Source organism: Anabrus simplex, chromosome 1, assembly GCF_040414725.1.
Source record: "Anabrus simplex isolate iqAnaSimp1 chromosome 1, ASM4041472v1, whole genome shotgun sequence".
NCBI classification, from domain to species: Eukaryota; Metazoa; Arthropoda; class Insecta; order Orthoptera; family Tettigoniidae; genus Anabrus; species Anabrus simplex.
The window spans coordinates 1163100527-1163116256 of NC_090265.1; the positions used below are offsets into that span (position 1 = coordinate 1163100527).

The 15730-nt window shown below is 40.8% G+C and overlaps 1 protein-coding gene across 1 annotated transcript in view; it reads left to right on the top strand.

Annotated features, from left to right (window-relative positions):
* The window catches only part of LOC136877113 (glycerol kinase 3), a 179206-nt gene that overhangs the window by 147692 nt on the left and 15784 nt on the right, over positions 1 to 15730 (top strand). The window lies entirely within an intron of this gene.

Sequence of the window (15730 nt, forward strand, 5' to 3'; positions counted from 1 at the left end):
AATTTGCGTATTCTCAGAGGTATCTTAGGAAGTAGCAGAAATTCTGGGTAGTATGTCAAATTTGATTGTTAGATGGAACAGTATGTGAGAGTTAGCTTAGATTATCATCATCATTCATAGTTTCCAGCCATGGGCCAGGTCTGTTTGGAATATAGGCCTCTCCATCTTCTCCTGTCTTCCCACCACCTCTTTGTCATCACCTTTGTCCCGACTTCTCATCTCTTCTGAGCACTCTCCTTTATCCCTTTCAGCCAACTATTCTTTGTTCGTTCTCTTGGTCGTTTTCCTTGTGTATCCATCTCATGTATGTTCTATTAATGATGATCAGTGTACCAAGAGCATCACAGAATGATAGGGATAAGTATGTTGTTGCATACTCTTCATGGTTATGTCCATACTATCGGAGTCTTGCTGTCTCAGTCTTGACCTGCAAGGGTTCTTGTTATACTTTATCTTTGATATTTTCATTTATCATTTTCTCTAATCTTGTTACTCCTATGGTTCATGTTTGTGGCTTACTGTAGTCACGTGCTAGTTTGTGAACCATGGGCAACGGCTGAGTGGCCTAGTAAGTGGTCCTGAGAGTGGGGATACCAGTTGCTATGGAATGGGAGTGGGCATCTCGGACATATTCTGAGTCATGGCCCTCCTTGTGCTCAGGCGGCTAGGACTATACAATTCACCGGTGGTCCATAGCCCATTAGATGAGAGATCCTCTCTTGGACTATGTGCAAGTAGGGTAGCATCCTGCTTCATGAATTTACCGAGCTCAGAACATTTTAAGCAAGTCTCGACCCTATGGGAGTAATGGAGTCCCACTCCCATTTGACAGGCGAGGGACTCCTTGGAAACAACTTGGCGAACGAAATGGAATTCTATGGGGAGCTATCAATATTAATGGGGCTTATGGAAGAAAGAAGGTAGAACTGGCTGAGTCAGCAAAGAGGATGCATCTGGTTGTGCTAGGAGTAAGTGATATTCGGGTAAGGGGAGATAATGAGGAAGAAATAGGAGATTATAAAGTGTATTTGACGGGTGTTAGAAAGGGAAGGGCAGAGTCTGGGGTAGGGCTCTTTATCAGGAATACCATTGCACGCAACATAGTTTCTGTTAGGCATGTAAATGAGCGAATGATGTGGGTAGATTTGTCAGTTGGAGGAATTAGGACAAGAATTGTGTCCGTGTATTCACCATGTGAGGGTGAAGATGAGGATGAAGTTGACAAGTTTTATGAAGCATTGTGTGACATCGTGGTCAAGGTCAACAGCAAGGATAGAATAGTGCTAATGGGCGATTTCAATGCGAGAGTTGGGAACAGAACTGAAGGATACGAAAGGGTGATTGGTAAATGTGGGGAAGATATGGAAGCTAATGGGAATGGGAAGCGTTTGCTGGACTTCTGTGCTAGTATGGGTTTAGCTGTTACGAATACATTCTTCAAGCATAAGGCTATTCACCGCTACACATGGGAGGCTAGGGGTACCAGATCCATAATAGACTATATCTTAACAGACTTTGAATTCAGGAAATCTATTAGGAATGTATGAGTTTTTCGCAGATTTTTCGATGATACAGACCACTATCTGATCTGTAGTGAACTAAGTATCTCTAGGACTAGGGTAGAGAAAGTGAAATCTGTCTGCAAACGAATAAGGGTAGAAAATCTCCAGGACAAGGAAATTAGACAGAAGTACATGGATATGATTAGTGAGAAGTTTCGAACAGTAGACAGTAAGCAGGTTCAGGATATAGAAAGTGAATGGGCGGTATACAGGGATGCTGTAGTAGAAACAGCAAGGGAATGCCTAGGAACAACTGTGTGTAAAGATGGGAAAAGGCGAACATCTTGGTGGAATGATGAAGTATAGTGGGAAGGCAGGGATGAAATGGCTTCATAGAGTAGTAAAAATAGCGTGGAGTGTTGGTAAGGTACCTTCAAATTGGACAAAAGTAGTAATTGCACCTATCTATAAGCAAGGGAACAGGAAGGATTGCAACAACTATTGAGGTATCTCATTGATTAGTATACCAGGCAAAGTAGTCACTGGCATCTTGTAAGGGAGGGTGCGATCAGTTGGTGAGAGGAAGTTGGATGAAAATCAGTGTGGTTTCAGACCACAGAGAGGCTGTCAGGATCAGATCAGTATGTGCCAGGTAAATGAAAAATGCTACAAGAGGAATAAGCAGTTGTGTTTACATTTCGTAGATCTAGAGAAAGCATATGACAGGGTACCGAGGGAAAATATGTTCACTATACTGGGGGACTATGGAATTAAAGGTAAGATTACTATAAGTCAATTAAAGGCATTTATGTTGACAATTGGCCTTCAGTGAGTTAATGGTAGAATGACTTCTTGGTTCAGGGTACTTACAGGGGTTAGACAAGGCTGTAATCTTTCACCTTTGCTGTTCGTAGTTTTCATGGATCATCTGCTGAAAGGTGTAAAATGGCAGAGAGGGATTCAGTTAGGTGGAAAGGTAGTAAGCAGTTTGGCCTATGCTGACGACTTGGTCTTAATGGCAGACTGTGCCGAAAGCCTGCAGTCTAATATCTTGGAACATGAAAATAGGTTCATTGAGTACGGTATGAAAATTAGCCTCTCAAAGACTAAATTAATGTCAGTAGGTAAGAAATTCAACAAAATTGAATGTCAGATTGGTGATACAAAGCTAGAACAGGTTGATAATTTCAAGTATTTAGGTTTTGTGTTCTCCCAGGATGGTAATATAGTAAGTGAGATTGAATCAAGGTGTAGTAAAGGTAATGCAGTGAGCTCGCAGTTGCGATCAGCAGTATTCTGTAAGAAGGAAGTCAGCTCCCAGACGAAACTATCTTTACATCGGTCTGTTTTCAGACCAACTTGGGGCCGATGACCTCGATGTTAGGCCCCTTTAAACAACAAGCATCATCATCAGACCAACTTTGCTTTACGGGAGCGAAAGCTGGGTGGACTCAGGATATCTTATTCATAAGTTAGAAGTAACAGACATGAAAGTAGCAAGAATGATTGCTGGTACAAACAGGTGGGAACAATGGCAGGAGGGTACTGGGAATGAGGAGATAAAGGCTAATTTAGGAATGAACTCGATGGATGAAGCTGTACGCATAAACCGGCTTCGGTGGTGGGGTCATGTAGGCGAATGGAGGAGGATAGGTTACCTAGGAGAATAATGGACTCTGCTATGGAGGGTAAGAGAAGTAGAGGGCGACCAAGACAACGATGGTTAGACTCGGTTTTTAATGATTTAAAGATAAGTGGTATAGAACTAAATGAGGCCACAACACTAGTTGCAAATTGAGGATTGTGGTGACGTTTAGTAAATTCTCAGAGGCTTGCAGACTGAACGCTGAAAGGCATAACAGTCTATAATGATGATGTATGTATGTATGCATGCATGTATGTATGTATGTATGTATGTATGTATGTATGTATGTATGTATGTATGTATGTTGTTACTCCTACACTGCTTCTCAGAAACTTCATTTTCCCTGCCTGTACTTTGCTCTTGTCTCTGCTCCTCATAGTCCAATTTTTTGCTGCATACATCAGCATTGATACATAGTAAGTTTGTATATTACCCGTTTACTTCTCTGGGGGACATCCTTGCTGTAGATCAAGTTTCTCACATACTTAACTCATTCACTCCCAGCTCCCTCCGTGGGTATTCGATTATGCAGCCCAGCAATTTTTAGTTGACACTCGGCCTCGCTAGGTAACACGTAACACATAGCTTTAACTTAGTATCTCTCCTATAATGTAAACCCTAAAAATCTGAAGAAAGGAAATACAGTACCTTCACAAGATAGTCAAGTATGATTTTGTTACTTACAACGACTATTCGTTATATCACTCTGCACCACTTGAATCCCAACCATGCACTTCAAAGACCTTGGCACTGGCACGTATATATTTAGATCACACATCCCACAATGTGGGAAATTACCCCAAGCTGTAGTAAAATGTTCATCTACCCACTATCTACTGGCAAATTGATATACTGTATCATCTAACATACATTTGAACGTAAAAAGTTGGCGCAAATTCAAATACGACTAAGATCATATACTGTATCTTACACACGTACAACCTAATCCGACCATTGTCGGATATGGGAGTGAATGTGTTATAGAAAGTTTCTGCTTGTCTTGCCTGTTCAGTTATATCCTCTTCATTTCTTACTGTTTCCTCAGTCTCCTAGTTATCTGAAGCTCTCTACTTTCTGTAATTTCTACCCACTGAGGATTATCCCATTTGAGGTTCTCTCTTTTTCTCTATATATGACTTGATTTGACACTAATTGTTTGTTCCTCCCCAATACTTAGAAACTCACTCTTTGCTCTGCTAAACTTCATCACTTATTTTTGACAGTTTGTTCCCATGCATCCAATTGTACCTGTATCTTGTCTTCTATGTTCTCCCAAATTATAAAGTCATCTACCATTGCTCTCATTTTTTCCTCCCCATTTCTTGCTACATTTTTCATTACCTCCTCCATTACTTTTCTATTCAAGCCGATCTGTTCATTCTCCTCCTACTTTCACACAACTCCACACTCCCTGGGTACTTTTCATTCATTGATTTATAGTCTGTTTCTTTTAGGTCTCCCAGTGCTTTCCATACCTTGCTTATCTTCACACTATCATCTACCTCCTCTGTATCTATAAAGGCCATCAGCAGATCCTTCACACGTTCGTAATGGTACTATTATAGCTGTCTTACAGCAAGTATAAGGTCCACTGCTGACGTCTCAGTTCAGAAGTTATACTGTTCTTTGCTGACTCTCCTTCTTCTCTCTCCCCAATCCTTTTTCTCTAGAATTCTTTCAAACTTTGTACCAAGCTTGATAGCTGCAGTCACTTAAGTGCGGCCAGTATCCAGTATTCGGGAGATAGTGGGTTCAAACCCCACTCTTGGCAGCCCTGAAGATGGTTTTCCGTAGTTTACCATTTTCAGACCAGGCAAGTGCTGGGGCTGTACCATAATTAAGGCCAAGGCCGCTTCCTTCCAACTCCTAGGCCTTTCCTATCCCATAGTCACCATAAGACCTATCTGTGTTGTTGCAATGTAAATGCCCCTAGCATTACCCGATAAAATCACTGTTTCCCCACCTCTCCTGCTGCTCTCCCCATGCTGACCTCGTCTAAACCTGGTGATTTCCCTCCTTTCATTTTATTCAATGCTTGATTCACCTCCAACCACAATAGGTCCTTTTCAATTTCTATGACACCGTATACACTTTCAGGGGCTGTTTAGCCACAGCTGTAAAGGTGTTCTTGGTTCATCTGGAAGTACGTGGGTTCAGTTCCTGGACAGGAAGTCTAAAAATTTAAGGAACAGGATTTCCACTTCTGGAGCAGCACATGGCCATGAGGTTCTCTCAGCCTGCACCAAAAGTGTGTTCCAGGCTAATTCCTGGTATAAAAGGCAGCCGGGTGCCACTTCTTCTTCTTCTTCTTCTTCTTCTTCTTCTTCATGGTGATTTAAGTTTAATAGATCTTCAGAGTACTCCTACTTCCTTATTGCTTTAAGTTTCTCCCTTTCATGTGTAATTTAGTTATTTCATTAGTTAGTATTTTGTTTGCCTTTATTGTCATATAGGCCTTGTGTAGTGTACAACATTTCTTTCTTTTGATTTTTTAAAAATTCACTGAACATGTTGTTTTATTTTTGTTAATTTTTTAATTAAATTTAATATTTCAGTAAAGAATATTACAGAACGGCTGAGCATTAACACAATGGAGACACATTGCTGCCGACAGAGCTTGGAGAATACATGGGTACATGTTTTCACCGTAACCAAAAATATTAGCTGCCATTTCAACAAGCTGTGACTTCACCAAAATACTGTTGGATGCTGCTTTAAGCATAAACTATATTAGTTATGAACTTAAATCGAGAGCTCAAACTATATTAGTTATGAACTTAAATCGAGAGCTCTTCTTTCAAGGCATTGATAGCACAGGCAAGTTCCTACATAACCTTAGGTTGCATTATCGTTCACTCCTAGCTGCAAAATGAGTGGGAAAGTATGTGCGTGCAGAGAGGAAGAGAGTGTATTCGAGAGGCAGGTTTGTTTGTGTCATTCTTGTGTCTATTTGAAGTGTACGAAATTTAGACGATCAGTCCATACTGGATGTTCTTACGAAAGACTCGGGTTCTGATATTGAGGAGAATAACAATTACACACCAAGTGAACATGATGATACTGACACTTCGGGCAAGTAAACTTTAATAATTAGCTAATTTCATATTCATGTGAAGTCGGTTCTGTAATGTAGTTTTATACCACTCCCAAAAATTGTGAGTTTTTTTCCCGTGTACAAATACAACCAGCAGCAACTCGATGCGAGCCTATCGTCAAGCGACAAATGGTGGAAAAGCAAATGACTCGTTATGAACAAGGATAGCCCTGCCAATTGACCTATTAGAATCTGTATTAGTACATTTTGGTAGATGTGTCCTCAGTATTTGTCAGATTTCAAAATATTAGCTGTGTCAGAATTTTTTGTACCAATAACTTAAGCCAAGCAGGAATAGGTATCACTATGGTTGGGGATGTGTGGGATCTGGTTGCAGCAGCGTGGGAGAAGTTTAAGAGAGTGGGATACTGTATAGGAGGATGTAGAGGGTGATCAAGGATTTAAATGAGTCGAATGTATATGTGGGAAACTGGGAGCGAGATTTGTAGATCCTAATGAGCAGGTAGGAGGTATGGATCTGTGATCAGATGGCCTCCACTTGAACAGCAGTGTTACATATAATTTAGTAGGTTTGTTTAGAAGGGTTATAAGGAGATATATTCAAGAAATCAGGGTGGACTTTGGAGTGGTGATATGAGTACAGGGATCTGGAATTCAAATAAGAATGACATAAAGTTGTTAGTGTTAAATGTCTGACCAGGATATCCTGCTATAGCAGTGGAGTACACTTAGTTGCCAGCAATTCAACACCTAGTGTTAAGCGGCAGTTAATAATTCAACTCCCTAAATGGACCAATGGCTTTGTGCGTGGATGAGTCCATTTAGGTAGGACAATGGCCTCCTGGGTGGAGGAAATGTCACATGAACCCATAAAGCAGTGTCTGTTCTCCATGTTAGGGCGGTTGCAGTTCTTATACTGGACAACAGCAGTATAGGAGATTGTTTGAGGTGGATAATTACATGGGTGACATCGGCAAAGACCACTGCTTGGGAGAAGGCGATATTAAACTACTCCTGAGAATACTACTGTCCTGTAGTTCTGTGTTGGATCTCCAATGAGATATTTTGTCATTCTGTTGTATCACCTTATATCGCTGTTGCTCGTTTAGCACCACCCAGGGGACACGTGCAGGGCAATCAATAGGCAAAATCCTGCTGATGTGAGCAACGGTCATCCAATGACTAGACCTACCGCTTAATACTGAGTGACAGGCTGGTCGATTACTGTTACTGTCATGTCAGAATGGTTCGGTGTTGAGCGGTAAAATGAATAGGGTGAAGGCTAGGGCATTCCCAGATTGCAACAGGGTTTTCAGGACCCGGTCAGCTCACAAAGTGAGTGGTTACTGGCATTACCTGAGCGGTACATGTTAAACACAAGAGTTCAGGACACACATCTTGTTTCGCTCAATGTAGACACCGTGACAGGGAAAGCACATGAACTAGATGTAACATAGTCGTATATATGCCACAGAGAGACATGCTTATCATCTGTGGCATTTTTAATGGACATGTCACTTCAATAACAGAAGGGTATCAGTGTCATCAAACTGGCAACAGAAACCAGGATGGTGAGACAATCTTAAATTTTTCAGAAGCTAATGATTTGGCTATTACCAATACATTTTTTAAGAAGCAACCTTCCCATCTGTGGGCGTACTGTACAGTGGTTCCAGAACAAGCCAGATAGTTTTTGTTCATGTCCAGTGTTGTGACTAAAGTTCACTGATGATACCAAGGTCATCCCTTATGAAACAGTAGGAGTATAAATTGACCACTGGTTGTTCAATTACACATCAATCCTCCATCATGAAAGAAAGAAGAGTGAAATGGTCCAACGAGAATAACATGGTAGTGACTAAGAGGCAAATTGCTATCGTTTCCAGCGTCGCTCTACCGCCTATTGCTACCTGTGTCTGACGAAAAGTTGCGGCAGTTTGTAGTTACAGCATGAGTAACAAAATACTACACTCATCATCCTAAACCATCTCCAGTTTCCTGGGTGTGGTATTTGAGCCTCCTCCATCTCATCCTATCCTTGTACCATTCCTCCTCCACCAACTTGTCCCAATCATGACCTCTCAGCAGTACATCGTTCTTAACTAAATCTATCCATTTCCTTCGTGGCCTTCCCACAGGTCGTCTTCCTTCTACTTTTCTGTCAAATTCCTCCCTTGCAGTTCTGTTAACTGGCATCCTCTTCATGTGACCAAACCACTTCAGTCTTGATATCTGAATCTTATTGAGGAGAGAATCATCTATACCTACTTCTCTAATTTTCTCATTCCTAATCTTGTCTTTCCTGGTTTTCTGGATCATAGTGTGTAGGAATTTCATTTCATCTGCCTGGAGTTTCAAATTATCTCTATTGGTCAGTGTTGTGGTTTCGAGACTGTATGTAAGAATTGGTGTATAATAGGACTTGTACAATGTCATTTTTGTTTTCATAGGTATTTGCTCATTCCACAGCAGGTGCCTTACCTGGTGGTAGAATTGTGTTATTGATTCGATTGTGCACCTCATGTTTTGCTAGGTCGTCATTTGATAGAATGCTACCCAAGTATTTGAAAACTGGAACGCTGTCCAGTTGGGCTTCATTTAACATGACTATTGGTTTTGCTCCTTGCCCATACACTTTCATTTTTTTTGCTAGGGGCTTTACGTCGCACCGACACAGATAGGTCTTATGGTGACGATGGGATAGGAAATGCCTAGGAGTTGGAAGGAAGCGGCCGTGGCCTTAATTAAGGTACAGCCCCCCAGCATTTGCCTGGTGTGAAAATGGGAAACCACGGAAAACCATCTTCAGGGCTGCCGATAGTGGGATTTGAACCTACTATCTCCCGGGTGCAAGCTCACAGCCGCGTGCCTCTATGCGCACGGACAACTCGCCCGGTCATACACTTTCATCACCACCGTCTTAAGGGTCTTACTGATGTTTAAACCATATTTCTTGATCTCCTCATTCCAGCTTTGCATTCTCTCTCCCAGTTCCTCTTCTGAATCACTCCAGATCGAAACATCATCTGCAAATGTGAAGGCTTTGATATCTCCATGCTTTAATAGATTTAATTACTACATCCATCATAATAATAAATAGAAGTGGTGACAATGAGCTGTTCTGTTGCACTCCTTTGTTTCAAACCAGTCCGACAAACCACATCCTACTTGAATACATAGTCGTATATATATATATATATATATATATATATATATATATATATATATATATATATATATATATTAGCCTTGTGGCTTTATATATATAAGAAAGATATATATATATCAGTGTCATTGAATTGGCAACAGAAACCAGGATGGTGAGAGAATCCTAAAGTTTTCAGAGGCCAATGATTTGGGTATTACCAATACATTACAAAAATTGGTTGTGACAGATTAAACAGATTCATGTTCTTTATGCAATACTTATAATACTGTAAATGTGTAACCAAAGTATAATTGCTCTACGAATTTGAAACATCACAACAGCACCTCAGTTCGCAAGAGTCACCATGGCGGAACAGATGTTTATTGTCAGGCCTTCAGACGTGAGATAGGTCCATGCACGGCAGCCATGCTTACCCGTCGCACCCCTTACTGCACATCAGAATGACTTCTCATCAGACGACTGTGGTAGTGATGTTGAAACTACATGGAATGCTCTAAAGAAAAATATTACTGCAGTTGCTCAAGAACTATTTGGTATGACAAAGCCTGGGCACTGTAGTATATATCTTTTGATGTGGTTATAAACTGAAGAGTTCAAAAAGAAGTTTGATGCAAAGAAAAAACTATAAAGCATTCCTCAAGTAAAAGAAAAAAATCTAAATGCGTACTATGAAGCCAGAACTGCAGCAATGAAGGCAGCCACAACAGCCGAAGAAGCTTGTCTCAATGAGATGTATGAGAAACGTTATTCATCAGTGATGAGAATGGTAAGTTGCTTGTAGACTAGAGGAGAGCATTGGAACACTGTAGACAGTACTTTCAAGAAATATGTATGTTGATTATTCAGCCCGGAAGCTGTTTGGAACCTCATCAGCTCTGCCTTCAGCTGTCGTAGTTGGACTAGGTGTCACTGAAGCATACAAGGGAAATAAGAAGTGAGGTAGGTTTGCTGTTGCTTACCTCATCAAGCCAGAAGTATCTTGTACATATCATTCTGCCTGGCCTACTGAAATGTATGCACCAACCGACCCTATGAGGGACATTTTCATATCATTTAAAGCAGGGGCTGGCTGCATAAATAATAGCTTATTAGCATCACTCATACCCCAGTTACTTTCATGCTGTCAAATCCAAGTGCAAGACTGAGACAGGACAATGAAAGTAACAACCAAAAGACATACTGCACTGTGAATACTAGATCTCACCAATAAAGGCATTTCCACATTCCCAATTTTGTAGCCAGCACCAGTTCATGGACCTATTAGGCAAGTAACAAAGGCAGATGTGACAAGAGCCTTGGGTAAGACAAAACAGGGGAAGATAACTGGACCAGATCACCTGCCCATGAAATTGAGTAAATCTAAACACTGGGATCCCACAGAATGGGGTTGGCAGGTATACTCAACAAAATCTTTTGAGGATGGAAAGGTGCCAGCTGATTGGATATATAGCACAAAGGTTCCAATTTGGTAACAGAAAGGCAATCCAGCACAACTCTATCACCAGATATGCCTCCTCTCGTATACTGTGAATATATTCAAACATATCAAACAAGACAGGTTATACATTTAAAAACAATGAATGTGGGTTTCTGAAAGGTTGCTTTACTATGGGAGCTATTCATGCTGCTTGTTTGTTGATGGAAGAAAGCCACAAGAAATAATAGCATTTACATCTTGCCTTTCTGGACCTGGAAAAGGCTTATGACCATGTGCTTCATGACGGGATAAATGTCCAAATGCTGAGTGAGCAGCACCAATTCTCCTATCCACAACTTGTGAGCAGTTAGTATTTGTTAAGAGGATGCTAAGTCATATCAGGTGCTTAGAACAGCAGAGGCATGCTTTTCTCTCTTTTGCAACATACAAAGTGTGCTCTTTCATGGCTGTGAATGGTTATGAACAAAATCTCCATTTGAATATAGCATGTCGTTTGACCTTATATGCTGCAGCTCAATCTCGGAAATAGCAAAGGCGCATGAGCCAGCCTGCCAGCCAGCCGCTGTCCTGCGGTAGCTATTATGTAACAGCGTGGGGCAATAAATCTCTTAACGGAGATAACCGTCATCAATTCCTTAAATGTTTTAATGGATTTAATCTTTCTTGTGTAGTGGTATCTGTTCGAAAGTTCAGCTTTTCATTCTGTTTTTTTCTTCAAAAGCTAGTTATAACACTCATTCTTGGTATCATGCAGTCTTTGCAGTAATATTTATTTGGTGTCTTTAGTGTTGTGTATTTAATTTTGTACTTTTAACCATTATCATTCAAGGAATGAAAACATGCAATGTAGACTTTATTAAGCACAAACAATGAGTGATACAGACAGTGGTTCTCCTTCTCATCACATAAGCCTTGCTAGAAAATGCTATGTACAGAAAAACAAGTGGAAAATAAATGTGGCAAAGAAAAAGAGAAATACAGGTAATTGCAAAGAAAATAGGGCCTTCTTATCAGTGTGGTTGTTTCAAGAAAGTGAGTCGAGATGAAATTTATGAAAAATTTCAACATTTTTGAGAAATAGGGAATAACAATTTACAGAACAGCTATTTAAATAAACTAATGACAAGTGTGGGCATGAAACGAACACACGTATTAACTGACAGGTCTTCTCACAGGTTGTGCATAGTCATTTACATAGTCATTCATTTAAATAAAAGTAATGAAGTTTGCGCAGTAGCTTTTTGGAACATTAATGGTTTGAGAGTAAAAAGACTGCGTACTGTTCATAATAAAGTTACAGGAACTGTAAAATTGTATTTTACGATAATCATAATTTACAGTAGTAACACCTGCTGGTTCATTTCTGAACAGTATACGATATTTTAATAAAATATTTCAATGTGTATGTACTGTAGATGTTCTTCTGTGTGATACTTAGCAAAGCATTAAACACTTTTTTCTCAAAACTAGCTTTGGTGCATATGCCTCTGCTATTTTAATGACCTCGTGTGAAACATATTCACAAAGCATTGTGAGTATGAAAATGTAAACTGTTGAAAAATACATTTACTCGGATATGAGTTGCAGACGATGACGAGCAGTTACATTGACAATAATGTCTTCGAAAATATTGAGGATAATGTAGAATTTTGACAATTGGTGCATGGTACAAATGATTGAACAATGTCTATGGATTATATAATTAATACATATATTACAATTTCTATTTATGAGCACCGACTTGATGAGAATTATAGTTTGATGGCATTTAGGATAATCAGTTACAGTGACGAGATTGAGTTGGACAATGATAATGATTGATTGAATGTAAGCATCTGTACAATGAAAAAAATCACAATTTCTTTCCATTTTGTGGAATAATACAAAGAAATTAACTCTTAAAACCACTACCGAGCGAGTTGGCCATGTGGTTCGGGGTGCGCAGCTGTGAGCTTGCACTCAGGAGATAGTGGGTTTAAACTCCACTGTCGGCAGCCCTGGAAATTGTTTTCCATGATTTCCCATTTTCACACCTGGCAAATGTTAAGGCTGCATCTTAATTAAAGGCCATGGACGCTTCCTTCCCACTCCTAGCCTTTTCCTATCCCATCATCGCCATAAGACCTATCTGTGTCAGTGCGATGTAAACTCAGTTGTAAAAAAAAAAAACCACTGCTAGGGCCCACTCTGTATTTTTTTCTTATCTTGGTTAATCATAGACGGATAATGAAATCTAAATATTGTATATTGATATAAGTGTGAAAACAACTGAGTATACTTATATTTAGAAGTTTACATATAATCATTGGGATTGGTGTGAAAACAGTAGCTAATGATAGCCAATTTTTGTGATTTTGTAAATTACAATTACTTATTGACTAATATTGTGCATGTACTCCGAGTTATATGGCCCATGAATTAGGTACCTTAATGTAAATGTTGAACAGTTTTAAGAGTGAACATTGAGAGTAGTTGTAGTTTATGAGAATGAAAATGTGACTGATATATAATAGAACTAGCACATGTACCCATGCTTTACTATGATATTCTACAATATATACAGATTTCTACGTAAATTACTGTACATGCAGTGAGTACAATTTTATTAAATTGCATGTCTCTTAGCATTGTCTGTGAGACACCACAGGGATGTCCCCATACGTTGTTTCCGATGTAAGATGCACATTGGGAAGTTTTGATGATAATGGCAGGCTCACTTGCCTACTGCCATTCACAATCAAGTTGGGGAGTTTTCATTATAATGGCAGGCGCACTTGCCTCCTGCCAGTCACAATTGAGATTGGGAGTGCCGGGCTGAGTGGCTCAGCCACTTGAGGGGCTGGCCTTCTGACACCAACTTGGAAGATCTGGTCCTGGCTTAGTCTGGTGGCATTTGGTGCTCAAATACATCTGCCTCATATCAGTAGATTTACTGGCACACAAAAAACTCTTGCAGGATTAAATTCCGGCATCTCAGCGTCTCCAAAAACTGCAAAAGTAGTTAGTGGGATGTAAAGCCAATAACATTATATTATTGAGATTGGGAGTTTTGATTATAGTGGCAGGCCTCCTTGAATACTGCCAATCACAATCGAGTTGGGGTATTTTTGTTACAATAGCAGGCCCCCTTGCTTACTACCAGTTACAGTCAAATTGGGGAGTCTTCATTATTATGAGAGGCACACTTTCCTACTGCCAGTCACAATCCAGCTGAGGAGTACTCATTATAACGGCATGTCATTTCTCCTATTGCCAGTCACAGTCCAGCTGAGGAGCACTCATTATAATGACATGTCATCTCTCCTACTGCCAGTCACATTTGAGTTGGAGAGTTTTGATTATAATAGCAGGTCACTTTTCCTACTACCAGTCACAATCTAATTGGTGAACTTCGTTTGTAATTGCGGACACTCTTGCCTGCTGATGGATACAATCAGGTAGGGGAGTTTTGACAAAAATACAGGCTCCCTTGTCTACTGCCAATGAAATCGAAAGGGGGACTTTTCATTACAGTGGCAGGCCACACTTACTAATGCCAGTTACAGTGGGGTTGGGATGTCCCCATTATAATGCCAGGCCCCTATTGTACAGCAAGTCACACTGAATGAGGAGAGTTTTTACTACAATTGTGGAGACCATCTCCGACTGACAGTCACTATCGATTTGGGGAGTTTTAATTATGATGACAGCCCCCCTTTCTAGATTGCAACAAATCTAATTCAATGCAGATATAGATACACTGAGTGGCCAAAAGTCATGGGAAGGGTTGTCCCATTAGAAAATGTGCCGTGTATGACCCCTGAGCATAACGGCTGGCTGCGGCATAGCTGAACAGTCTGCCACAGACACCAGTGTCGTGAAGATGGCTACACGTTGCGAGTTAACAGACTTTGAACGTGGAATGATCGTTGGCACAGGGCGCATGGGTCATAGCATTGCGGGGATTACAGGAGAAATTGGATTTTCGAGGTCAGCGATGTCGAGGGTGGATCTTCAATATCGCAGAGAGAATGTTACCACCCATGTAACCCGCAGCATGGGAAGACCAAAGGTGTTTAACGAACGGACATCACATCACCTCTGCAGAACCATACTGGGCTCTCGACAAGCTACTGTGATTACAAGTTGTCCATTTCATGACCGTATCGATGTTTAATCAAGAAGTAAGTATAAATAACCACCTAATCGATACTTTAATAAGCTACTGTGAGTCATATCACCATCCAGTTGAATGTTATGAGTTAGGAACCCATTTCTACTAGGACTGTAAAGAGGCAACTGCATCACATAGGCTTCACCAGCCGACTACCATATTGTGTCCCTTTGCTGACACCTCGAAACAGAGCTCAACGATGTGCATGGACCCGCAAACATCGGCAGTGGACCATGGAACAGTGGTGGCGTGTGTTATGGTCCGATGAATCTCGGTTCCAATTGTATCGAGCTGATGGGCTGAGAATGTGGCATATGCCCCATGAAGCTATGGATCCTGCGTGTCAACAAGGTTGTGTCCAGGATGGGAGGTGGCTCAGTTCTGGTCTGGGTGGCATTCTCATGATTGCAATTAGGCCCCATTGTCCGGTTGCAGGGAGCGCTGACAAGAGCATGTTATGTAGACATTCTTTCAGACCGCCTGCATCCCTTTCTGGTCCTAGAATACCCTGATGGAGATGTCATCTTTCAACAGGACAGTGCGCCATGTCACTGCTCTGTGGTGGCAGGTAGGTGGTTGGAGGAGCACTCCAGTGAAGTTACAACTATGGATTAGCCCTCCAGATGCCCCAATCTTAATCCAGTCGAGCATCCCTTTCTGGTCCTAGAATACCCTGATGAAGATGTCATCTTTCAACAGGACAGTGCGCCATGTCACTGCTCTGTGGTGGCAGGTAGGTGGTTGGAGGAGCACTCCAGTGAAGTTACA